Genomic DNA, 27,337 nt, shown 5'->3' with positions numbered 1-27,337 from the left:
TGAACAATCCACAAGCTCAACCCAACCCCAATATGCAAGTACCTCCCCAAGCAAATCTAGTCCAACAAGAAAATCCACCAACTATCCCTCTTCAAATGCCACAACCTGCTCCAGTACCAGTACCTCACCCAGCTCCACTTGCTAAACCCCCTCCCAATTCTCCAGAACCAGAAAATTTTCATATGGAGGAGGAAGAGGAGATAAACCTACTGGGGTCCGGACCAGTCATAGAATTTTCAAGTCTCAACGAGGTAAAAGTGTTTCTTTTCAGGGACCTACTAGAGAAGAGATATGTGCTCAGTTTCCCTCTAGCACATTACAAGTACTCAATGGATGTGAGACCCCCTCAGGATCCTACGGTAAGGAACCATGCAATGATTCTAGTACCCTCTTTAAGGAGGAACCTAGTGTTGCAAGCTTAGATGGACAATGGTCCAACAAACAACCATGCAATGATGTTTAGTCCTACAAGTATTATAATATGGAACATCTATGGGGGAAATAATGAGAATTTCAGGGTTAATTTCAGATAAATGTTAGATACTCATAGCCATGCATGGTTACACTGTTGGAGACGAGAATGGAGAATCATATTTCCCTTCTAAGTGACTTTGCCTTCTCTGAGATGATTGAAGTACCAAGTGATGGTCAGTCTGGAGGCATGGTTATTCTCTGGGACACTAGTGTTGTTAAAGTTCACAACTTTGTTAGGAGAAATCAGGAAATTCATGCAACTATTGAGGTAATCCCATCTCATTCCTCTTGGCTTTTCTCTTCAATATATGCTAGCACTAAAACTAACAAAAGAATAGAATTATGGAATATCATAGAAAATATTAGTACTAGTTATAAGGGTCCATGGTTATTAGGAGGAGACTTTAACGATGTACTTAGTACAAATGATAAGCTGGGGGTAATCCTATTAAGCGTAGGTGTAGAAACTCTATCTGGAATAGTATCAACAATTGCCACTTATTAGACCTTGGTTATAAAGGACCTAAGTATACTTGGTCTAATCATAGGAAGAAATCTAAGGGTTTAATTATGGAGAGACTAGATAGAATCTTTGTTAATGAGGATTGGTTATCTCTATACCCTAAGGCTGTGGTAATTCACCTTCCCAAAACGCACTCTAACCATAATCCTTTGTTACTAAGTCTCTCCCCAAAAATGTGAATCATTTTAATAAACCCTTCTGTTTGGAAACGATTTGGTGTAGACATCTGGACTTCATTAATTTAGTTATGCACTGTTGGACTAGTAATAACCTTATTTGTGGCTAAAAACCCTTTAGAGATAAGGTTATCATTTGGAAAAATAAAACATTTGGTGACAGATTCAAAAAGAAAAAAAGGATACTTGCGAGGCTAAGTGTATCCAATCCCCCCCTAATTACCATGCTAGCTATTTCTTACAAGATGTTGAGTCACAATTATAGTATGATTATAACTCTATTTTAAAAATGGAACATGATTTCTGGAAACTACGGTCTAGAATAAATTGGCTCAATGAGGATGAGGCTAATACCAAGTTCTTTCATATCATGGCCTCAAATCGTAAACGTCTTAATGTTATTATGTACTTCACAAATGATAGCAGGTGTTGATACCCAATTTTTTCTCATATATTTTTTAATATATATATTTTTAAAATAGCATATATTTAGTTATAAGCATGCATAAGCATTTTTATAATTTTTCTATAATATTCAAAAGCTCCAAATTGATTTATTTCTTCCCTTTTATTTATAAAATTTCCAATAATTATCCTCCAAATCATTTTTGTTGTGATTTAGTCATCTAAAATCTTTATTTATGCCAAAATATTGTTTAAATATTTTTAGTGCCTTTTTATAATTGCATTTACATTTTTAAGCTAAATTGCATATCTTTGAAATAATAGCCCTACTAATGCATAATTACATTATTGATGCATAAAATGGTATTTTTATATTTTTAAAATGTTAAACAACTATTTTAAATCATTTTAGTACACAAAATTATTTTTAGAAATAATTTATTATTTCTTATAAATTATATAGTATTAAAATGGCTATTTAAAATATGGCCTAATTTTATTTCAATTTCAGCCCCAATTCAACCCCAATACCAGCCCAACTTTTAAACCTAAACCTACCCAGGCCCAATACCCATCTGCCTAACCCAAATACTCGGCTAAATCCTGGTCGTTGATCATTTTGATTAACAGTCCAGGTTTCCCCCTTTCCTTAAATTAAACTAACTTATACCCCTCTAACCTAATTCATTTTACACCTTACACAGTCGCCCTGAAATCCTCTCTGCTCTCAAACGCTATCAACCTAACCTTAATCTCCAAACATCGTCACTCATCTATGGCCATCTGTGATGACATCTCACTACCTTTCAGGGCTCCAATGGCCTCTCTCATGTTATTCTTGCCATATCCAGGGCCCTCAAGGGACTATGGCTAGTAACTTGCATCTATGATCTTCTCTAGCCTGTTTCAGGCCACTCCAGTGAGATTCTGAGTAAGATCGTCCTATATTAGCTACGATCTATGGGTTTCTCAGTATGCTTCTTCATTTCTGTATGGTTCTCTTCGAAACCCTAATTTCTTTTCTAAACCTCATAGATCTGCATAGATCTAAGATGATTTGAGTTTGTTTCCTGTGAGTTTTACAACAACCTTAAGATTCTTTACAAGAATCGTATGATTTTCAAGTGATTTTCATCTTTTCCTAAAACTAGGGTTTTCAGAATTTCTTTTTACTAATTGTTTAATGACTTTTGTGTTTAATTTTCTGCTTCTCACATGTTTTGACTGATTTTGTAAGTCTGCTACAATTTTAGCTTGGTTGTAATTAAAACCTTAATTTTTGGGGTTCTTCGTTTGGTTTATGGATATTGGTACATCTGATTGTGTTCTTGCTTTGAGTTCTTGTGATTTCTCATGATTTTCTTTTCCTAATGTGCTTCTACTAAATTGCTTAGTTCAACACTTTCACTCATTCTATATGCTTGATCTTTCTCATTGAATTAGTGTCGTCTACCTATGTGTTTTGTTAAAGCTATGTGAAATCCTGACTATTCATGTTCTACCTTATTTTATATACTCTGCTATGTTGTTAGTGTAGGAAAATTTGAGTTTAGCAGATACCGGATAATGTTGACCCGTTTTTGATACCAAATCTTCTCCAATACCCACTCCTTTGAATTTTGCAGCTCCGTCAAAGAACATCCTCCAATCGTCGTATTCCTTGGTAATGTCTTCCCCTATGAACGACACTTCTTCATCAGGAAAATATGTTTTCAAAGGTTTGTATGCTCCTCCCACCAGATTTTCAGCAAGGTGATCTGCCAATGCTTGTCCTTTGACCGCCTTTTGAGTTACATAGACGGTATCAAACTCACTTAACAATATCTACCATTGGGCCAACTTTCCAGTCGGCATGGGTTTCTGAAATATGTGCTTCAGAGGGTCCATCTTGGATATGAGATATGTAGTGTAGGCACAAAAGTAGTGCCTCAATTTCAGAGCTGTCCAGGTCATAGAACAACAAGTGCATTCCAGTAGAGAGTATCATGCTTCGTAAGGTGTGAACTTCTTACTCAGGTAGTATATGGCCTTCTCCTTCCTTCCTATCTCATTATGTTGTCCCAAAACACATCCGAAGGCTCCATCCAATATAGATAGATAGAGTAACAAAGATCGTACTGGTTCTGGCGGGACCAGAACTGGTGGTGTGGATAGGTAATCCTTGATCTTTTCAAAAGCTTTTTGACAATCCTCGATGCAGCTTGTTTCAGCATTTTTCCTTAGCATCTTGAAGATGGGTTCATATATTAATGTGGACTGTGCTATGAAGCGACTGATGTAGTTGAGGCGTCCTAGGAAGCTCATCACGTCCTTTTTGCTCTTAATTGATGGTAACTCCTGAATAGCCTTGACTTAGACAGATCCAGCTGAATCTCTCAACGACTGACGATGAATCCCAATAATTTTCCTGCGGGAACCCCGAATGCACATTTTAAGAGGTTCAGTTTAAAGTTATACCTCCTTAGCCTGTCAAAGAACATTCTCAAGTTCGCTATGTGATCTGCGGCCCTCTTGGATTTGATAATGACATCGTCCACATACGCCTCTATTTCCTTATGTATCATATCATGAAAGATAGTTGTCATGGCTCTCATGTAAGTATCCCCATCATTCTTTAGAACAAATGGCATCATCTTGTAGCAATATACCCCCAAGGTGTAATGAAAGCTATTTTCTTTGCATCTTCTTCGTCCATCCAGATCTGGTGATAACCCGCGAAGCTATCTACAAAGGATTGGACTTCATGCTTGGCGCAATTATCGATCAGGATATGTACATTTGACAGTGGGAAGTCATCCTTGGGACTTCCTCTATTTAAATCTCGGTAGTCGACACATACTCTAACTTTCCCATCCTTCTTAGGAGCTGACATGATGTTAGCTAACCAAGTTGGGTACTCAACCACCCTGAGAACTTTGGCTTTAATCTACTTGGTAACTTCCTCCTTGATTTTCAAGCTCATGTCTGGTTTGAACTTTCTGAGTTTCTGCTTTACTGGTGGACACATGGGATTAGTAGGCAACTTGTGAGCCACTATAGACGTGCTCAAGCCGGTCATGTCAACATATGACCATGCAAAAATGTCCTCATATTCCTTTAGAAAACAGATGTATTCTACCTTATCTATTGGTGACAAGTGAATGCTGATGCAGGTCTTCTTGACGGTCTCGGCGTCCAAGTTGGGCTTAGGCTTATTCTCAAAGTTTTAAACCTCCCTGACAACTTCCTCTGGTATCACATCTTCTTCATCCGAATCATCATCCTCATGTTGCATTGCCTCATTACATGTCACAATCACTAGGTCATCAGGAAAAGTAATAATAACGATGTAGAAAGAAAAAGTGTAGAAATAGTAATGAATAATAAAGAGAAAATGCATTTGATTAAAACCGAGAAATCATCTAGACAAGTACAACTCGATAAAATGAGCATTTATTTTGAAACAAATAAATCTTAAAACAAAAATACGGGAAATCTTAAATGCTTAGAATGGCTATAGAAGTAAAATTTGCCAAGCTACCCAGGGACTCGGCAGGCTCGGGATGGTGTGGCGGTCCAGTTCCTAAGAACAGCTCCCTTCTTTTCGGTTTGATTAGTGAGGCCTTCTTCATCCTCCTCAATTATGGCATTACATTCCATGTCTTCGTCCTCCAAGAACAAATACTTCAACCCAACTAGTTCCTCCTCTTATGCAGTCCCCTATATTGTATCAGCTTGGTGAAAAGCTTGTCCTAAGCGTGGAACTGGTTGCTCGACAGGGTAATACAGTCCATGCCATGGAGGTAACCAATCATTATATTCTTGCCATGTGTACTGATATCCGAGCCCAAAGGTGGTACAATGATTTTTCAGCCGTATTGGTTTAGTGATACCCTGGAGATTCTTCCCTAGCCTTTTGACGGGCTCATACCCAGACCATGCAAATATGCTTTCTATTTTACTGTTCCACAATTTATCCTTTTCGACGACATTGACCCGTTCAATGTGATGATAGGTTTCCCCTTCTAGTCTTCTTCTATGCACATTAGCTAGGATGGTTTGACTAGTGTAAATAGGGTTGCTTCCATCTTCGTGAATGATCACCTCCTGACAATTCTATTCGAATTTCATGGCTTGATGTAGCGCGGAAGGAACGGCTCCAGCGGCATGGATCCACGGTCAACCTAACAGAAAATTAAATGAGGCTGGTATGTCGAGCACCTGAAACTCGACATCGAACCAAAGTGGCCCCATCTGCAAGCAAAGGTTGATTTCCTCGATTATGGCCTTTTGGGACCCATCGAAAGTTTTCACGTTCATGTTTCCTACCCGTATTTCATGGAAACCTTTGTCCAACCTTTTCAGAGTGTCCAACGGACAAATATTGTGGCTTGAACCTCCATCAACCAATACTCTGGCAATGAATTTGTCTTCAAATTGCACTGTGATATGCAATGCTCGATTGTGATTCAACCCTTCAGGTGGTAGCTCATCTTCATGGAAGATAATCGTATGACTTTTCATTACTTTCCCTACCATATTAGCCATTTCTCCGCCAGTGATGTTATTGGGTATATAAGCCTCACTCAACACTTTCATTAAAGTGTACTTATGTGCCTCTGAATTTTACAACAGCGACATGATAGATAATTGAGCAGGGGATTTGTTCAAATGGTCAATGACGGAATACTCCTTTACTTGTACTTTTCTCCACAAGTCATCTAGACCTGTCTCAATGATAGGTTGCATAGTAGAGGCATCCTTACTTAATCCTCCCAAGTGTTCAAGTGTATAGACTCTTCCAGTCCTAGTCATTCCTTGTGCAACATCAGATTCCTCTACCTTCGCCTTCCCTTTCCGCCGAGCTTCGGCAACGTAATCCCAGGGTATTGCTTTTGAGTTGAAAGGAAGTGTGGTTGATACTATCGCTGTGAAAGGTTTGACCACTTCTACTTCAAATGGAGCAGGGGTGGCCGCAGGCGGGGCCACCTATACCTCAAATGGAACTGATGTAGCTACCTCGACCTCGATTGGTGACTGAGTCTATACCACGATACGAGTAAGAGTGACCGCAACTTTACAGTCATTACCTTCTCAAATAAGCCCAATAGACCCCTCAGTGTCCCATTCTTCATTCGTCTCTATCACATGTACCCCAATACCTTTATTATCAGGGAGGGGGTTGGTGGGGACATTGGGTGTGGCCTCTTTTGCATGTATGACCCTGTGGTTGATTAGCTTCTGAATCTTATCCTTTAATGTTCGGCACTCATCAATGGTGTGCCCCTTCGTACTAGAATGGTACACACAAGTTTTGATTGGATTTACCTATTAGGATGGATTTTCTAATACCACGACAGGAATGGGGGTGACATAACCAGCAGCTTTCAAACTTTCATACAGTTGGTCGATGGGTTCAGCAATGGCGGTGTATTGTCTCGGTACCTTGCGGTGATAACCCGCGAAGCTATCCACAAAGGATTGGAGTTAATGCTTGGCGCAATTATCGATCAGGATATGTATATTTGGCAGTGGGAAGTCATCATTGGGACTTGCTCTATTTAAATCCCGATAATTGACACATACTCTAACTTTCCCATGCTTCTTCGAAACCGGCACGATGTTAGCTAACCAAGTTGGGTACTCAACCACCCTGAGAACTTTGGCTTTGATCTACTTGGTAATTTCCTCCTTGATTTTCAAGCTCATGTCTGGTTTGAACTTTCTGAGTTTCTGCTTTACTGGTGGACACATGGGATTAGTAGGCAACTTGTGATCCACAATAGACGTGCTCAAGCCGGTCATGTCATCATATGGCCATGCAAAAATGTCTTCATATTCCTTTAGAAAACAGATATATTCTTCCTTCTCTGTTGGTGACAAGTGAATGATGATGCGGGACTCCTTGACACTCTCGGCGTCCCCCAAATTTACTGCTTCGGTTTCGTCCAGGTTGGGCTTAGGCTTATTCTCAAAGTTTTCAACCTCCCTGACAACTTCCTCTGGTATATTATCTTCTTCATCTGAATCATTATCCTCATGTTGCGTTGCCTCATTACATATTATAGCCACTAGTACATCAGGAAAAGTAATAATAATGTTGTGGAAAGAAAAAGTGTAGAAATAGTAATGAATAATAAAGTGCAAATGCATTTGATTAAAACCGAGAAATAATTTAGACAAGTACAACTCGATGAATTGAGCATTAATTTTGAAACAAATAAATCTTAAAACAAAATTACTGGAAATCTTAAATGCCTAGAATGGCTATAGAAGTAAAATTTGCCAAACTACCCAGGGACTCGGTGGGCTCGGGATGGTGTGGCGGTCCAGTTCATGAGAACAGCTCCCTTCTTTGCGGTTTGAATAGTGAGGCCTTCTTCCTCCTCCTCAATTATGGCACTGCATTCCATGTCTTTGTCCTCCAAGAACAAATACTTCAGCCCAGTTAGTGTTTCATCTTCTGCAGTCCCCTATATTGTATCAGCTTGGTTAAAAACTTGATCTAAGCGTGGAACTAGTTGCTCGACAGGGTAATACGGTCCGCGCCATGGAGGTAACCAATCGTTGTATTCTTGCCATGTGTACTGATATCCGATCCCAAAGGTGGTACGATGATTTTTTAGCCGTATAAGTTTAGTGATACTTTAGAGATTCTTCCCTAGCCCTTTGCCGGGATCATACCTTGACCATGCAAATATGCTTTCTATTTTACTGTTCCACTATTTATCCTTTTCGACGGCATTGACCCGTTCAATGTGATGATAGGATTCCCCTTCTAGTCTTCTTCTATGCCTAATAGCCAGGATGGTTTGACTAGTGTAAATGGGGTTGCTTCCATCTCCGTGAATGATCACCTCCTGACAATTCTATTCAAATTTCATGGATTGAGGTAGTGCGGAAGGAACAGCTCCAGCGGCATTGATCCATGGTCGACCTTACAGAAGATTATATGAGGTTGGTATGTCGAGCACCTGAAACTCGACGTCAAACCAAGTTGGCCCTATCTGCAAGCAAAGGTTGATTTCCTTGATTGTGGCCTTTTGGGCTATCGAAAGCTTTTACATTCATTCTTCCTTCCCGTATTTCATGGAAACCATTGTCCAACCTTTTTAGAGTGTCCAATGGACAAATATTGAGGTTTCAACCTCCATCAACCAATACCCTAACAATGAATTTAACTTCAAATTGCACTGTGATATGCAATGCTCGATTGTGATTCAACCCTTCACGTGGTAGCTCATCTTCGTGGAAGATAATCTTATGACTTTCCAATACTTACCCTACCATATTGACCATTTCTCCACCAATGATGTTATTGGGTACATAAGCCTCACTCAGCACTTTCATTAAAGTGTTCTTATGTGCCTCTGAATTTTGCAACAATGATAGGATAGATAATTGATAAGGGGTTTTGTTCAAATTGTCAACGACGGAATACTCCTTTACTTGTACTTTTCTCCACAGGTCATCTGGTCCTGTCTCAATGATAGGCTGCCTAGTAGTGGCATCCTTACTTGATCCTCCCAACTGTTCAGGTGTGTAGACTCTTCCAGTCCTATTCATTCCTTGTGCAGCATCAGATTCCTCTACCTTCGCATTCCCTTTCCGCCGAGATTTGGCAACGTAATCCAGGGTATTGCTTTTGAGTTGAAAGGAAGTGTGGTTGATACTGTCACTGCGAAAGGTTTGACCACTTCTACTTCAAATGGAGCGTAGGTGGCCGCAGGCGAGGCCACCTCTACCTCAAAAGGAACTGATGCAGCTACTTCAACCTCAATTGGTGACTGAGTCTGTACCACTATAGGAGTAAGTGTGACTGCAACTTTAAAGTCATCGCCTTCTCGAATAAGCCCAATTGACCCCTCAGGGTCCCATTCTTCTTTTGTCTCTACCACATGTACCCCAACTCCTCTATTATCAGGGAGGGGGTTGTTGCGGACATAGGGTGTGGCCTCTTTCGCTTGTATGACCTTGTGGTCGATTAGCGTCTGACTCTTATCCTTCAATGTTTGGCACTCATCAGTGGTGTGTCCCTTCGTACCAGAATGGTACACACAAGTTTTGTTTGGATTGACTCATTAGGATGGATTTTCTAATACCACGGCAGGAATGGGGGTGACATAACCAGCAGCTTTAAACTTTTCATACATTTGGTCGATGGGTTCAACAATGGCGGTGTATTATCTATGTAGCTTGCGGTGATAACCCGCGAAACAATCTACAAAGGATTGGAGTTCATGCTTGGCACAATTATCGATCAGGATATGTATATTTGGCAGTGGGAAGTCATCCTTGGGACTTGCTCTGTTTAAATCCTGATAGTCGACACATACTCTAACTTTCCCATCATTATTCAGAACCGTCACGATGTTAGATAACCGAGTTGGGTACTCAACCACCCTGAGAACTTTGGCTTTGATTTGCTTGGTAACTTCCTCCTTGATTTTCAAGCTCATGTCTGGTTTGAACTTTATTTGTTTCTTCTTTACTGGTGGACATATGGGATTAGTAGGTAACTTGTGAGCAACTATAGACGTGCTCAAGCCGGTCATGTCATCATATGACCAGGCAAAAATGTCCTCATATTCCTTTAGAAAATAGATGTATTCTTCCTTCTCTGTTGGTGACAAGTGAATGTTGATGCGGGTCTCCTTGACGATTTCGGCGTCCCCCAAATTTACTGCTTCGGTTTCGTCCATTTTGGGCTTAGTCTTATTCTCAAAGTTTTCAACCTCCCTGACAACTTCCTCTGGTATCTCATCTTCTTCATCTAAATCATTATCCTCATGTTGTGTTGCCTCATTACATGTTACATCCACTGGTACATCAAGAAAAGTAATAATAATGTTGTGGAAAGAAAAAATGTAGAAATAGTAATGAATAATAAAGTGCAAATGCATTTGATTAAAACAGAGAAATAATTTAGACAAGTACAACTCGACGAATTGAGCATTTATTTTGAAACAAATAAATCTTAAAACAAAATTACTACAAATCTTAAATGCCTAAAATGGCTATAGAAGTAAAATTTGTCAAGCTACCCAGGGACTCGGTGGGCTCGGGATGGTGTGGCGGTCCAGTTCCTGAGAACAGCTCCCTTATTTGCAGTTTGAATAGTGAGACCTTCTTCCTCCACCTCCTCAATTATGGCACTGCATTTCATGTCTTCGTCCTCCAAGAACAAATACTTCAACCCAGCTAGTGCTTCCTCTTCTGCAGTCCCCTATATTGTATTAGCTTGGTGAAAAGCTTGTTCTAAGCATGGAACTGGTTGCTCGAGAGGGTAATACAATCCGCACCATGGAGGTAACAAATCATTGTATTCTTGTCATGTGTATTGATATCCGAGCCCAAAGGTGGTACCATGATTTTTTAGCCGTATTGGTTTAGTGATACCCTGGAGATTCTTCCCCAGCCCTTTGTCGGGCTCATACCTAGACCATGCAAATATGCTTTCTATTTTACTGCTCCGCCATTTATCCTTTTCGATGGCATTGACCCGTTCAATGTGATGATAGGTTTCCTCCCCTAGTCTTCTTCTATGCCCAATAGCCAAGATGATTTGACTTGTGTAAATGGGGTTAATTCCATCTCCATGAATGATCACCTCTTGACGATTCCATTCGAACTTCACGACTTGATGTAGTATGGAAGGAATGGCTCCAGTGGCATGGATCCATGGTCGACCTAACAGAAGATTATATGAGGTTGGTATGTTGAACAGCTGAAACTCAACGTCGAACCAAGTTAGCCCAATCTGAAGCAAAGGTTGATTTCCTCAATTGTGGCCTTTTGGGCCATCGAAAGCTTTCACGTTCATGCGTCCTACTCGTATTTCATGGAAACCTTTGTCCATCCTTTTCAGAGTGTCCAACGGACAAATATTGAGGCTTGAACCTCCATCAACCAATACCCTGGCAATGAATCTGTCTTCAAATTGCACTGTGATATGCAATGCTCAATTGTGATTCAACCCTTCAGGTGGTAGCTCATATTCGTGGAAGATAATCTTATGACTTTCCAGTACTTGCCCTACCATATTGGTCATTTCTCCACCAGTGATGTTATTAGGTACATAAGCCTCACTCAGCACTTTCATTAAAGTGTTCTTATGTGCCTCTGAATTTTGTAACAGTGACATGATAGGTAAATGAGCAGGGGTTTTGTTCAAATGGTCAACGACGGAATACTCCTTTACTTGTACTTTTCTCCACAGGTTATCTGGCCTTATCTCAATGATAGGCTTCCTAGTAGTGGCATCCTTACTTGATCCTCCCAAGTGTTCATGTGTATAGACTTTTCCAGTCCGAGTCATTCCTTGTGCAGCATCAGATTCCTCTACTTTCGCCTTCTTTTTCCGCCGAGCTTCGGCAATGTAATCCCAGGTATTGCTTTTGAGTTGAAAGGAAGTGTGGTTGATATTGTCACTGTGAAAGGTTTGACCACTTCTACTTCAAATGGATCAGGGGTGACGGCAGGCGGAGCCACCTCTACCTCAGATGGAACTAATGCAGCTACCTCAATCTCGATTGGTGACTGAGTCTGTACCACAATAGGAGTAAGTGCGACCGCAACTTTAAAGTCATCACCTTCTCGAATAAGCCCAATTGACCCCTCAGGGTCCCATTCTTCGTTCATCTCTATCACATGTACCCCAACACATCTATTATCAGGGAGGGGGTTATTGCAGACATTGGGTGTGGCCTCTTTCGCCTGTATGACCTTGTGGTTGATTAGTGTCTGGATCTTATCCTTCAATGTTTGGCACTCATTAGTGGTGTGCCCCCTTCGTACCAGAATGGTACATACAAGTTTTGTTTGGATTGACCCATTGGGATGGATTTTCTAATACCACGACAGGAATGGGAGTGACATAACCAGCAGCTTTCGACCTTTCATACAATTGGTCGATGGGTTCAGCAATGGCGGTGTATTGTTTGGGTAGCTTGCGGTCGAAATTTGGTCTTGGTCTTGGAAAGTTCTGGCGAGTTGGAGGTGATTGGAAATGGGATGGTTAGGAGTTATAGGTGTGATGGACAGTGGCTGGTTGGGAATATCTAGAAGATGAAGGATGATATGTAGGTAGTGATTCTTGGTATGTGGGCGGAGGTTTTTGATTTGTGGGTGGAGATGTTTGATAGGTAAGTGGGGATTTCGAGCCCTGGGCCACCATTACTACCCCAACGTCTCTCTTATTTGATATGTCACCTAATTGTAACGCCTTGTTTGTGGCCTGTGGTGTCTCAAAATTTGTTACCATCCCGCTTTTGATGCCTTCCTCAATTCTTACCCCGAGTTTGATGATATCAGTGAATTTATGATTTTCGATAACCATCAACCTTTCATAATATTGTGGATCCTTTGCTCTGACGAAGAACTTGTTCATCTGTTCCTCATCCAAACATGGCCTGACCTTGGCTGCCTTCGACCTCCAACGAGTAGCATACTCATGGAAAGTCTCAATAGGTTTCTCCTCAAGATTCTTAATATAGAAAACATTTGGTGTGTTCTCTGTATTAAACCCGAACGGGTCCGTGAAATCTGATGTGATACCTACCCAATTGGACCATTTATTGGGATCTTAACAGATGTACCAAGACAAAGCATCCCCAGTAAGACTCCTCATAAAGAGTTTCATTCGGATTTTTTCATCTTTCCTTATCAAGACAAGTTTGTCGCAATAGGTCCTCAGATGGACCCTGGGATCACCTGTGACGTCAAACATTTCAAACTTGGGTGGTTTGTATCCCTTTGGCAGTTCTACGTCTGGCTGTATGCATAGGTCTTCATAGTTCAAGCCTTCTATTCCTTTGCCGCCTTCGACACTTTGAACCCGGCTTGTCAACTTCTTGAGTTCTTCAGCCATGTTTTTAATGAGCAGGTCATTCTCGGAGATCAGTTAGATGTAGTGAGGTACGGTTTCTACGTATATAGGGTTCCTTTGATGGGTGTTGGGGACTTGGGCGTAATGATGGTCATTAGTCGAGTTTTGGGGATCGAGAATGGGTTGTGGTGTGTTTTCAGGAGTGTGGTAAGTGGTGGTTGGTGGGTATTGAATTGGTTGGTGGTTATGTTGTGACAGAGTTGGTATTGGTAATGGATTGAGATTTTGGGGTAGAGTTGCATATTGATTTGGTGCGGGAGGATTTTGTGGATGTTGGTTTTGTGTGCTTTGGGGAGGTTCTGGGTTCTTTGTGTGTTATTGGTGGATGTCAGGGACATTTAGGGTGAGTGACAAGTTTGCCAAGTTGCGGACCTGCTCAAGTTCTCCTTGCAATTCCAATATCTTTTGTTCCAGTCTCAAGACTAGATTATTTGGGGCCGGAGTACTCTGTCCATCTGAAGTCTCTACATTCTCAACATTCCCCTTTCGGATACCACTTAAATCGTCCATTTTTGCTTTTCTTGTACCTTTTGTATTGCATGGAGGAGGAGGTGGTGGAGAGCCTATAGATCTGGTATGATACGCTGATGAGGGCAGTATGAGTGAACCAACCTAAGGGGATGGGAATAATCAAAATATGGAAAAAAAGGTAACAAGTCAGTGAAGATTCTGAAGTGTTTGCAGTATTTAAACACTTACCGTGGAAACGTAAATTCATGTCCTAATTTGGGAGCCTCGTTATGCCCGAGGTAGGCCTAGTGACAAATAGATTTGGAGAACTTTGGATGCCAATAAATACTTCATTTCATAATGTAAAAATAGACGAATCCCAAAACGACACTAAGACAATAGAAAAGTAAGTCACTACTGGCACTTGGCCTTATTACATTTCAGGAAAGCAAATAAATCTAGCCTATTTGGTCCTAGAAAAACCTTCCCCATATTCGATTTTCCTAACTCCATCATACAGGTCCCCAGCTCGCGTAGACCCAGCAGCAAGTAGGTTCTAGGCAGATGTCCTCATTCAGTTCCTTCAGCGTTCTGGCAATCCTCGATCCTCTTTATGACTTTACCTTTCAGCTCTACTATTCCTCGCTCCAGATATTCCAGCTTCCTATTGGATGTGACTGCCATTTCTTTCCATTCTTCGATCAACCTCACATTCCTCTCATGTATTTCTCGGTGCTCATTCTTAGAGTCGTGGACCCTCTTGCGCCGCCTATTGTATTTGACTTGAGCTTCAGCTTCTTCGTCTATGGTCCTATTCCCTCAATCGACTCCTGGCATCACCATTCCTTTTAGATTGTCCTCTAACCACGCTGGGTAGAGAGGATCACACCCCACATGATACCTGTCTGGCTCAACGGTGTTCTTTTCCACAATGATTTTGTAGTGCCACATGTGTTGAGCTTAGCACTTGTAAAGGACGTCGTTGTCTTGAAAGTCTTCCCTTAATGACTCATCTTGGCAACCCTTGGTACAACCTGTTTCCTGCCTACTTGCCTCATAACTCGGATAGGGACAGAAGGGTATATCCATCTCAACCCAATCAGCACCGGGTGTGGAGCATCCCAGGATCTGATGATGAATTCGTCTGTTGGGAACCACTCAAACATCTATTGCACCTGTTCCTCGGTCAGATTGTCGAAGAACTCTACCCATTCTTTGGCACTTTTCAGCTGAGCAAACCTGTCTGGAATGTAAGTCATCTGCTTGGGGTAATGGAAGGCAATATGGTCGTTCCAAGCTCTTCGCGGAAATTCTTGGCGATAGTGACCCTTTTTAAAATGTTCTAACAACCACAACTGCAGCAACAAGTTACAACCCTCGAAATGCTTGACCCCTCTCTGACAGTGCTCTAGAGCCCTGTAGATGTCGGTTATGATCATCGGGACTATAATGTATGTCTGTCCATTGATCCCTTCCATCAAAGTCTTATCGACCATGGCCAACCTAGTGTGGATTCTTTCCCTTTTTATTGGGAATACTATCAGGCCTAAGAAGCATACAATGAACACGAACACTCTGCGGTGGATGTGGCCCAGAGTAGTGAGAGATCTCCTCATGGTAGGTACGGTAGGACTTGCTATGGTCATACCTCTCATACAAATATTTGAAGTGTATGTAAGATTCCTTCAGGCATACTAGGTCAACATTTTCTTTCAGCCCCATCATCTTTAAAAATGCTTTACTAGTACGGTTCTCCAGCACCAATAACCTGGGACTATCCCAAGTCAATCCTGCAAGCCCTCCAATTTCCTCTAGAAGTGGTGTCATTTCTAAGTCGTCGAAACGGAACAAAGACCTCTCATTGTCCCAGAACAAAGCGGCAGCCTCGATCAACTTGTTGTTTGGATTAATGTCTAGTAGGGAAGGCATGTTACTAAGGTACTTCCTTACATGTTTCTTGTCACTTGAGGAAAGGTCCTCCTACCAATCTAGCAGCAATGGTGGAATGTTGCTAACCATACCGAATATGGGGACCTCGTACCTCATTTTCTGCAAAACAAAAAGGGTTAGGCTCTTCTCCCCCACCAGACTCGATTATTTATATATTCATGATTAGCATATTGACATTTAGTTCTCCAAATTAATACACAGAATGTTGTGGTGTCCGTTGGGATTATGGACACCCTGGTGGACTTTGGATAAGGCTTGTCTTAAAGGATTATTATGTGGACAACATATTAATCCGACTAGCTTTGACCATGATACATGTACAATTATAATCAGAGTAAGGTTACTATGGGGGTCTAGACTGGTACCCTTAAGCTGACAACTTGAGGGGGAAAGTCACGGAAACGTCGACTGCACCGCTGACCGACTAGATTTACCGCAAATAAGCCTTTCCAAATTTAGGGGTAGTAAATAGGAAGAGCGCAACCACTCATCAAGCGTTGCTATAGGATTTGATACGCATGAGCGGAATATGATGTGGAGCATGATTTATGCAGCAATAAATAGCATGTAGTCAAGTATTTGCACGTAAGAAAATAATAAATGCGGTATTTAAATAATCGAAAGACAGTTACAGAAAAAAGAAAACAAGGAGACAAGTCAGTTTCAGGAATGAAGAAATGATAAATACTTGAAAATAGACAGTTAAATTCAAATAAGGGAAAAGGGGAACATGGGATGGAGCATGCTTGGACTAATTCACAAAAGATAAGTTAGTTATGGTAAGATCCTAAAGGTATCCCCAGTAGAGTAGTCATGCTATCGCAACCCCTTTTTTCCCTCCGCGAAGAGAGATGTCCGGGTTCCGACATTCATGGGGGTGATAAATCCTTTCCTTTTTGAAATTAGGTTTTGAAGAGTCGCCACCTAACGGATTATGGTGCGTTAGGGCACCTAGAGCAATTAACTCTTAGACTAGTTTGCATTACCAGAGATTTAGGGTAAGAGCTCGAAATAACCTCGAGGGGAAGGTGTTAGGCACCCCTCTCAGTCCACAACGGTGGGTTCCGACCGAACTTATAATTAAGAATTAGCCCTTTTAACAAATAAATAGTTTAAACAGATACTTGCACATAAAGGCATGTTTTGGACATTATACGACTCAAGTAATGAGATAAAAAAGGAAAAAACTTGAACAAGTTGCATACATATAGAAAAGTAATGTTTAAATACCGGGAATTTGGAAAGAGGGGTCCTAGGTTGGTTAGACTATAGGATCACCCCACACAATGCCCGGTAAACACTCCTCAATGAGGGGCTACACGTGACATTAGCACGTAGTCATCATATCCTTACTACCCAATCCCTCCCCTTGGTCATAGCCTAAAGCGTTCTAGCAATCTTGAATATTTCCTATGCATGCACTACCCATCCCTTCCTCGTGTCCCTGAAGGTATTTAGGACCTCTACTTTTGGGACAGTTCTATACCTTCCTAATGTTTTAAAGGATAAAAGTCTAGGCATCAATCAAGAACAATTAAGACAACATTTAAAGGGAATAAATTACTGGCTCACAATCAAATCCATATTACACCCTACAATATTACATCAATATTATGTCCTGCAGTATTATATTATGACAATTTTAGGCTCTGCAGTAATATGTTACTTTGATGTCTCCCTCTGCAGTAATATATTACAGTGATGTTACGCTTCGCAGTAATAAGTTACGACGATGTTGTACCCTGCAGTAATGTACGTTGAATTTATCGTAAAGTAATTGACATCAGTCCAAGGAAAAGATTAATTGGGGATTATAAGGATTATAAGTGATGAGTAAATTCGTGAAGGTAAGAGGGTAAGTAATATCAAAGAAAACAAATTTTTGTCAAAGTTTGGCATGTTGGGGTAAAATACGGGCCGAGCTAAAATACCCAGTATTTATGGACTAGTGTTATACAATGTACCACATGACCATAATAGTAAGGTGTATAAGGTATGTGAAAGGTGAGTAGTATTTTAAGTAAGTGAGAACAATTCTTAATTGTGCGGGTAACTGGTTAATTATCAAGTAACGAATCATTACCTCATTAATTAAATTGATTATCAGATAAGATTGATTTTTCCACCCCACCCCATAACGTGGCAGCATGCCACAACCCAAATAAGTGACTATTAGTCACACTATTAGGTGGCAAATATAGAACATGAGTCATGTCCTTTTTAGAAAAATAGAGCAAATGTTATGGTCAGTATGTTACATTGCTTATAATGATAATGATATTGGACAAAAAATAGAATGATTCCCTAGTTTGTTGATTAGCAATTTAACAGTCAATAAGAAGAGAAACTGATATAAGGATTACTGCAAAAGAAATTGGCAAAGAAAATCTATCCTACTAAGAAGCATGAAGGGAAGTCAATTCGTGGAACCTTCAAATCAGTTGTTAGAGTTGATTGTTCTTGTTTATCGCAGATTGGTGATGATGTGCTTGTTCTGCAATTGCTAGAAAAAGTTGTTCTTGATGAGTTAGTGAGTTAAACAGCAAGAGTTACTGTATTGATAGTGCTTCATTTTGTGATAATTGAACGTACTATTTCTCCAGCCATTGAGCTCGTGGTAAATTAAAACAACCCACTAATCATTAGCTCATAAACAAGTTTTGCACGTTGTTGTGCTTCCTGCTGTTGCATCTCATCCAGCTTCAGCGAATCCTCTACCGAAGGTGAACTTAATGGAGTGGAAACTTGGCCTTGAGTAAATTCGTGGAAGGAGAGGGTCCAAGACGTTGACGTGTCGGGTATGTTTAGGGTAAGCTCTTCTTTCATTTGGCATGATCTCGTCATTACATTCATATCCCGAAATTTACGTATATTTTGCTAGTCTTGCAAATTGCGTATATCTTCCTAGTAATGTAAGTTACAATATTCTCCTTAATGGGACTTTATATTCAATTGAGTATTTCCTTCTTCCAGTCAAGAGAGCAGAGAGTTTACATATATACAGTATTATAAGTATTTTCATTACCATCGAGCTATATTCGATGGGCAGGCCCCAATTGGGCAACCTCTGATCAGATGGTAAGTTATATGACGATCCTACTATGTTCGAGCGGATATAAGACAGCCTAGTTGGTCGAGATACAGAGCTTAGTATGGCCGAGCACTTATGAGCGAGCCTACTACGGCAGAGCAAATATATATATGTATATCGAGACTTATAGGGAAGGACAACTCTTTTACTTACTATATTGAGAGAATCGAGTCACTATCAGCAGGTAAGCATATCTTCAGATTATCTTTAGCTTCCAGCTACTTGCAGTTATTATATTATCAGTTTAGTTTCAACTACAGTATATTGCCTTACATACTCAGTACATTATTTCGTACTGACATCCCTTTTCTGAGGAAGTTGCATTTCATGCGTGCAGGTCAGACAGACAGACGAGTAGGCCTTTTCAATAAGTGTTGCCCAAGTTCAGCTTGATCGGTAAGCTCCATGCCTTTCGGAGTTTTCAAGTCTAGAGCTTTATGTATATCTTGTATATATACGTATATATGTCATGAGTAGGTCGGACAGCCTTTCCGATCACAGTATATCCATTAGTAGAGGCTTGTGAACATATCTTGTCAGTTCGTGCAGTACGTTGGGCTTTCAGGCCTTGTATGTGTATATGGTTGGTTTGTTAGCTGTAAAAAATATGACGGCCTTGTCAGCCAAGTTTTATATTGATATTTAGTCAGCATTCATTGTCGTCTTGCAATGTGGCCTATGGCCAAAAGTATGACATCATATGTTCAGAGTTCCTTAGTCGCAAGTTGGTACACAAGGATAGGTGAGGCACCGGTGCCGGTCTCTCCCCCCAGGTTCGGGGCGTGACAAAAGTGGTATCAGAGCAGTTCTGTCCTAGGGAGTCTACAAGCCGTGTCTAGTAGAGTCTTGTTTATGGGTGTGTCGTGCACCACACATATAAGTATGAGGTTATAGGGCATTTAGGACTGTTACTCTTTCTTCTTACTTTAGATCGTGTGATAGAGCTTATTTATAAGAATCCAAGTTCTGAAATTCTATTTTATTTATAGTATACCTACATCCGGAAAGAAGGTTGGGAAGAGAAATAATTGTGGAAGAGCTGAATCAGAGAATTGGATTTTTGTATGCTGCCTATGATTAAATGTGAGGTCTTTAGCATATCACGGATATACTGAAAGGTGTAAGCTTCCTGATAAGAAGTCTTAAGGCAAGAATGCCTATCCATCTTAATGGTGAAAGACAATAAGGGATTAAGAAGATAAATAAAAGTTTCAACAAGCAAAAGAATCAAGATGAAGAAGGGTACGAGGCACCCAGTTAATGAAGGTTAACAGTGTTTGTAATTCAGGCAGGGGAACATAAGCTTTTTGAGTTATATTCAGCAGTAACAGAGATATGTACAATTGGTCACACCCATTCCAGTTATGCCCTATGGGGGATAACATGTATAGTTTAGTGAAGGATGGGATATCAAGATCCGACTAGGGTTAGGGTAACCCAAATTGATAAATGGATGTTTTGCGTTAGTTGACAATTTCACAAGACATTGCAAAAAGTGCTAATAGATCTCTTTGTGAAACACCTAGATGGTGCATTTTAAAATAGTACCACTAGATATGAGTACTACAAAGATAGGCGTTGGAAGCCTGGAAAGGATAAATATTATCTTAGTATGACTCCTGTCCCTAGTAAGAGATAATGCTAGGCAACACGAAGAGTCAGTGAATGGAGCAAAGGGGAGCTAAAAGTGAAAGAATGTCGAGTTGAAGTTTTCACAAAAAAAAGGGGGGGATACGCAAAAATATTAGCAGAGTAACGAGAAGAGAGATAAGGAAGCATTATGAATAAGGTATGATACATGGATAACACCAATAGAGTTTTACAGATCCTATAGTCAAATAAAGAAAGAGACGAAAGGTGATGGGCCTTAAGAAAACAAAATAGTATAGGCCATACAGTCATATTCTCATTTCGGGGAATAAGTTCATGACTCTAACATTATTACCAGAAGGGAGAATTAAACCCCACAGTAATAGAGATTAGTATAGGCTGGTTAATAAGATAAAGTAAACATGAATTAGGGATTTAGTGATTGTATAATGGTCGACATCATGAGAATTTCAGATTTCGTGCCGGCAATAATAGAATGGACAACAGAAGAAGATTCATAGGAAATTAGGAGAATGGTTATTCAGGAAGACATTTCCCTAAAACAAGCAATGGGAGCAAAGCTATGCTTAAGGGAATGTATGTGTTAGTTACACTAAGTGTCACTATTGTGAGTAAGGAACTTTGTTATCATTGGTACATAAGGATTACTGCAAGGCGAGTAAGGGTCATTGATGATGTAAAAGGACACAAAAGATGAAAAGGTGAAACATCTATAGGCAGGTCGTCAAAGCTCCAACTCTTAGTACTCCCCTAAAGGGGGAATATGGAATGATAAAGGAAGAATGTGATAAAAATGAGAAAGGGATGAGATTGCACTTATCCCAATGCGACAGATATACTATGATTTCAGGATGTTATGTAAGCACGAAGTCAAAAAAAAGGGGAAAGTAAGGGTTCCTGCCCGGGATATTATTGATAGATAATGAGTCAGCACGTGAGGTAAGTTAAGACAAGGAAATAACCCAAGAAAGATTACGCATGATATGGATATGAGAATGGGCCGACGAGTAATTAGTAGTTGATTCAGGAAGAGCCTAGTCATGACTAGACAAGAAGTTACGAACAAATCAGCGGATCATGCAAGATGAATGTAGTAAACCCCAACATGGAGAACTCAGCCTCGCAGTAATATCATTATAATACTTGAGATGTATTCAAACAAGAGTCAGTGTAGTTAAAGATACCGTATAAGTGTTACAGGGATAAAAGAAAGTACTGTTGGGAAGGCAGTCAAAATATCAGTTCAGAAGCAACCATACAAGCACAAGGACGTGGAAGTAAGCAACTACAGATGATTATAGGCAAGTAAGGACATCAAAAAGGTTCGTAATAAGCTCACAGCTTTACAAGAGTCAAGGGTTCTCCCTAAGTACTACAACGAAAGACTAGCTGAGGAGATAAGAAAGGAGGCTTCAATCTAAGCACAACGACCTAAAGAGGAAATGGTCGTGTAACAACAATCTCGCAACAACATTGTAAGAATTCTAAAGGAAAGTGGCACCTACCATGGCTAATGAATGGGAAGTAAGAATTAAAAGTAATATTTGAGATCATATGAGTTGTATGAAAACTCTGGCAAGTGTAGGCACTAAGATAAGCTAAGTATGGATGCAACAAGAGGCAGAAAGACTAAAAAAAGTAATTGCACACTTTTAAAGAAAGTTGAGATGGAATGAAAGGAATTATTCGATGAATGATACAGAGTTTGTACGTTATGGATACACTCAAGATTTTGGAGCATTATCCAGGCAGCATATTTGTTGATAATCATATAGCCATAGAAGACTCTGATATAAGTTAAAAGAAAGAATTGAGCCCATGGCATAGACAAAGGATTGAATTGTTAGAAGATTGTATCATGGATATTCCATAACGCCCATGAAAGTCTAAGGTAATAACTAATACCATGAGCCATAGATCGGAAGATAGCTTAAGCCTACGTAAAGGCTGATCAGAAGGAAGAGGAAACTAAAGAATTACATCACCCAAGTAAATCAAGAGTCTGATTATTTGACCTAGAAAAATTATAGAAGTTGTGCTTGAGAACATGACAGAATCACTCTTAATATCAGATGTTCAAGAGAAATAACATAACAATCATAATCTATAATGGCTCTACAAGAAAGCCCTTTAGAAGGAATACCAGCCTCATAAAAAATCAGTACTAAGCTCCCATCAGATTGTATATGTAGCAGAGGTACGAGTATTATAATAGAGCTTCAAGTTATGGACGTGAATTACACCTAGGTGGAAGGGAGGTCAGGAAAGAGATAGAAGATACGATACAAAATTTTAAGGTAAGTAAGGTAGAGGTGAACAACGTACGAGATACTCAAAGGTACAAGATCGTGAATAGTCCATACTTTGGATAGAAGTCTATAAGCATGGGGATTCAATATCCAAGAGTGATAGCAGCAGGGTAAGTGGCATATCTCATAGCCTACGGTTTCTAGGCATGGATGAGGCTAATTAAAACAGTAAAAAATAGTTAGAGATGATGTGATGTCTCGCTTGATGTCCCAGAATGACATAAGGAAATCTATGATGCAAGCAAGTTGAAAGGTTGCAAGTTGTGTAGGTCGTAAGCCATTATATGGTAAAGCGATAAGGTTTTAGAAGACAAGAGTAAGGATAAGAAAGGGCGAGTGAGAAGGTAACAAAAATGGATAAGTCCTCAGGATTAAGCCCGTGAAAACAAGAAGAGCAGATGGTTTCTCTAAATTATACAAAGCTCACTATAGCCTGAATGAACGCAAAGGAGTCTAAGACTAATAGCATTTATAATTCCATCCTGCTAATAGAATGAGGATGTAATTGTGATAGATAAAAGATGAACAGTAATGAGGAAGCATTAAAGGACTTAAATTTATACATATGGAATGAGCAATGAGAGTAAGCTAGGATTTGGTAGTAGACCTCAACAACAATAAATTAAAGTAAGAGTTATGGAAGTAATTCATATGGATGGTTAACGAACCTATGCGATGAGATATAACAATATTCGTGAATTCAACCAAGTACCGAGCGAAGAACTTCAGTATACTCATAAATGCCCAAAGAGAGATCTTAGCTCTACATGTGAAGCATAGAGATTGGACATACTTATAAGATCAAAACTCTACATGTTGCATGATGAAAGGTAGCAACAGTTACGAGATTGGAAGGATTCCGACTACAAGTTGTGGTGTGAGAAGGAGGCCTAAGGGGAAATGCCCTAGACTTTAAACGTATTCACAGGACAGTCACCTAGATGGCAAGGAAAGTTCTAAAGTATTCGGAAGATATAGGTTAAGAAAATGATAAGAGAATAAGTCAACATTTGAGGACGAATGTTCCAAAGGGGGGGGGAATGATGTTACACCCTGCAATATTACGTCAATATTACGTCCCGCAGTATTATATTATGACAATGTTATGCTCTTCAGTAATATGTTACGATGATGTCACCCTCTGCAGTAATATATTACAGTGATGTTACGCTTCGTAGTAATAAGTTACAACGATGTTGCACCCTGCAGTAATGTACGTTGAATTTGTGGTAAGGTAATTGACATCAGTCCAAGGAAAAGATTATTTGGGGATTATAAGGATTATAAGTGATGAGTAAATTCGTGAAGGTAAGAGGGTAAGTAATATCGAAGAAAACGAATTTTGTGAAAGTTTGGCATGTTGGGGTAAAATACGGCCCGAGCTAAAATACCCGGTATTTATGGACTAGTACCATACAAGGTATCACATGACCATAATAGTAAGGTGTATAAGGTATGTGAAAGGTGAGTAGTATTTTAAGTAAGTGAGAACAATTCTTAATTGTGCGGGTAACTGGTTAATTATCGAGTAACGAATCATTACCTCATTAATTAAATCGATTATCAGATAAGATTGATTTTTCCACCCCACCCCATAACGTGGCAGCATGCCACAACCCAAATAAGTGACTATTAGTCACACTATTAGGTGGCAAATATAGAACATGAGTCATGTCCTTTTTAGAAAAATAGAGCAAATGTTATGGTCAGTATGTTACATTGCTTATAATGATAATGATATTGGACAAAAAATAGAATGATTCCCTAGTTTGTTGATTAGCAATTTAACAGTCAATAAGAAGAGAAACTGATATAAGGATTACTGCAAAAGAAATTGGCAAAGAAAATCTATCCTACTAAGAAGCATGAAGGGAAGTCAATTCGTGGAACCTTCAAATAAGTTGTTAGAGTTGATTGTTCTTGTTTATCGCAGATTGGTGATGATGTGCTTGTTCTGCAATTGCTAGAAAAAGTTGTTCTTGATGAGATAGTGAGTTAAACAGCAAGAGTTACTGTATTGATAGTGCTTCATTTTGTGATAATTGAACGTACTATTTCTCCAGCCATTGAGCTCGTGGTAAATTAAAACAACCCACCAATCATTAGCTCATAAACAAGTTTTGCACGTTGTTGTGCTTCCTGCTATTGCATCTCATCCAGCTTCAGTGAATACTCTACCGAAGGTGAACTTAATGGACTGGAAACTTGGCCTTGAGTAAATTAGTGGAAGGAGAGGGTCTAAGACGTTGACGTGTCGGGTATGTTAAGGTTAAGCTCTTCTTTCATTTGGCATGATCTCGTCATTACATTCATATTCCGAAATTTACATATATTTTGCTAGTCTCGCAAATTGCGTATATCTTCCTAGTATTGTAAATTACAATATTCTCCTTATCGGGACTTTATAAGTGTTCTGGATATCACTTATGACCAATCGATGGTCTGTTGCTTGGTACTCTTCTCAAACTGTCTTTTACCACTAAGTTATTTCTTGTTTCTGAAAAACATTTCTACTTCTGAAGTCATCTCTATACTATTTTCAAAACCAAACTATGTCATACACTCTCATATTACTCCTAGAATATTAGGTTCTACCCCTCTGGCATGTGTACTACCTTGAGATCCTTGAGATCTCTCTAAACTCTGGCATGTCAGAGCTGGCCTTTCCACACTGCACCTAAATCAGTTATTGTTTGAGAAAAGGTCTAGGTGTGAGCACTGTCCGGGATTCTTCAGGTCCTTAGGGAACTCTGACACACCTAGACATGATACTGTCTATGGAACTTTGGCATTTGATGCTATTGGAGGCTTGGGAAGTCATTTGGCCCTGCTTCAGGCTCCCAGTAGTTAACTTCTTCTTTTTCTTTATTTGCTTATTTAATTTATTCAGCTGATCTGTAGTAATTATTTGTAAACAATATTGGGGTAATTAGTGAAAAGGGTGGGTAGTTATATATGTTGGGTAAATCGGGCAGATACCATGCCTATAGGATTTTTGTTAATGCATTTGCTATGTTTTCTATACTTTCACAACATTAGAAATCATTCCTATAGGATCTAAATGTCTTCAATAATAGAAATCATGTCTATAGGGTTAAAATCAACTTTATAATTAGATATCATGCCTATAGAGTGTAAAGTGATGGAGTTTAGTTTCTGCTACAACATGTATTTACATTCGTCTCACTAGAAATCATGCCTATAAGTTTGAAATTAGCTCTTAACAATTAGATACTATACCTATAGGAATTAGAACTAGTTTTAGTAGAAATCCTGCCTATAGAAGTTAAAATCAGTTTAGTTAAACAAATCAATTTAATTCATCTTAGTTCATTCTGAATTGGTTGAATCAACTGTCCGCTTATTTAAATGAGTTTTCAAACACAGCCTTAACTTACTACCGCTAGGAAGCATGTCTATAGGATCTCAAGTGTCCTTTAAAATTGTTCACCATTTTACTGCATCAATGTAGATATCATGCTTTTAGAACATCACTGTTCTGCATTTAGGCAAGCCTTTAGGGTGATTTAAATTCTGCACTATAAAATTGTGCTTTAAAACTGTTCAGATCTAAATAGGATTTTGACACTTTGTCCTAATTCAATATTGTATAATCCCTGCTCACCTAGTGATCTTCTAAACGTCAATACCACACAATAGGGGGAGTGATTTGTGTGGTACCCAATTTTCGCTCTAGAAGAACCTGGTTCTTCTAGGTGTTCTAAAAATTATTGTTAACGGAATAAAAAGTACATAAAGTAAAGAACATAGAGATTTTTACGTGGAAAACACCTGGCTCAAAAGGTTAAAAAACTACGACCTACTACTTAGTAGGATTTTCCCAAACTTCCACTAAAATCACTAAGCCAAAATAGCATTTACAAAACTCATTGAAAACATAAGGATTACCTATAATCCCGTTGTAGCATACAGCCTCAACTGTTTCGACAACTTCAAGTTAGCTTATAACTTCAACACTCAAAGTACCTAATACAATTGCTTGTATGAAAGCTGAAAGGTACAACTTTAAACCACCTACTACAATTGAACTATAATAAGAAAAAAACACAATGGAACTTGTTCTTCTATATCGTTCAAGTAGCTTCAGGAGTGCAAATCTCACACAAATTGCTTGCAAAATTGCCTTGCTCTTTTGCTTTCAATTTTGTTTAACTTATGCGTTTGTTCAATTCCTATAAAAGAGAAAAATCACTGTCATTTAATAGGTTAGAAGTCAGAGTTTGATTGGGACTCAATTTCTGATCTTCTATCGTAGTTGAGTCCTTGAAGATATCAAAATCTAACACTCTTTTTATCCGGATTGTGTTCTCTTCATATAAGGAGACTTTCTCCCCTTAGCCAATATGCAACCTTTTCGATCAGATCAGGAGATATTGCTGCTTGATCAGTAGGACTAATCTCCTTCACGTGCATCTCACATGTGTAGGTTGATCATGACAGTGCTTCACAAGATGGACCTGG

The sequence above is a fragment of the Nicotiana sylvestris genome, chromosome 12 (genome assembly GCF_000393655.2).
Source record: "Nicotiana sylvestris chromosome 12, ASM39365v2, whole genome shotgun sequence".
Lineage (NCBI taxonomy): Eukaryota > Viridiplantae > Streptophyta > Magnoliopsida > Solanales > Solanaceae > Nicotiana > Nicotiana sylvestris.
The sequence above is the reverse complement of the archived record's forward strand: the minus strand, read 5'-3'. Positions refer to the sequence as shown.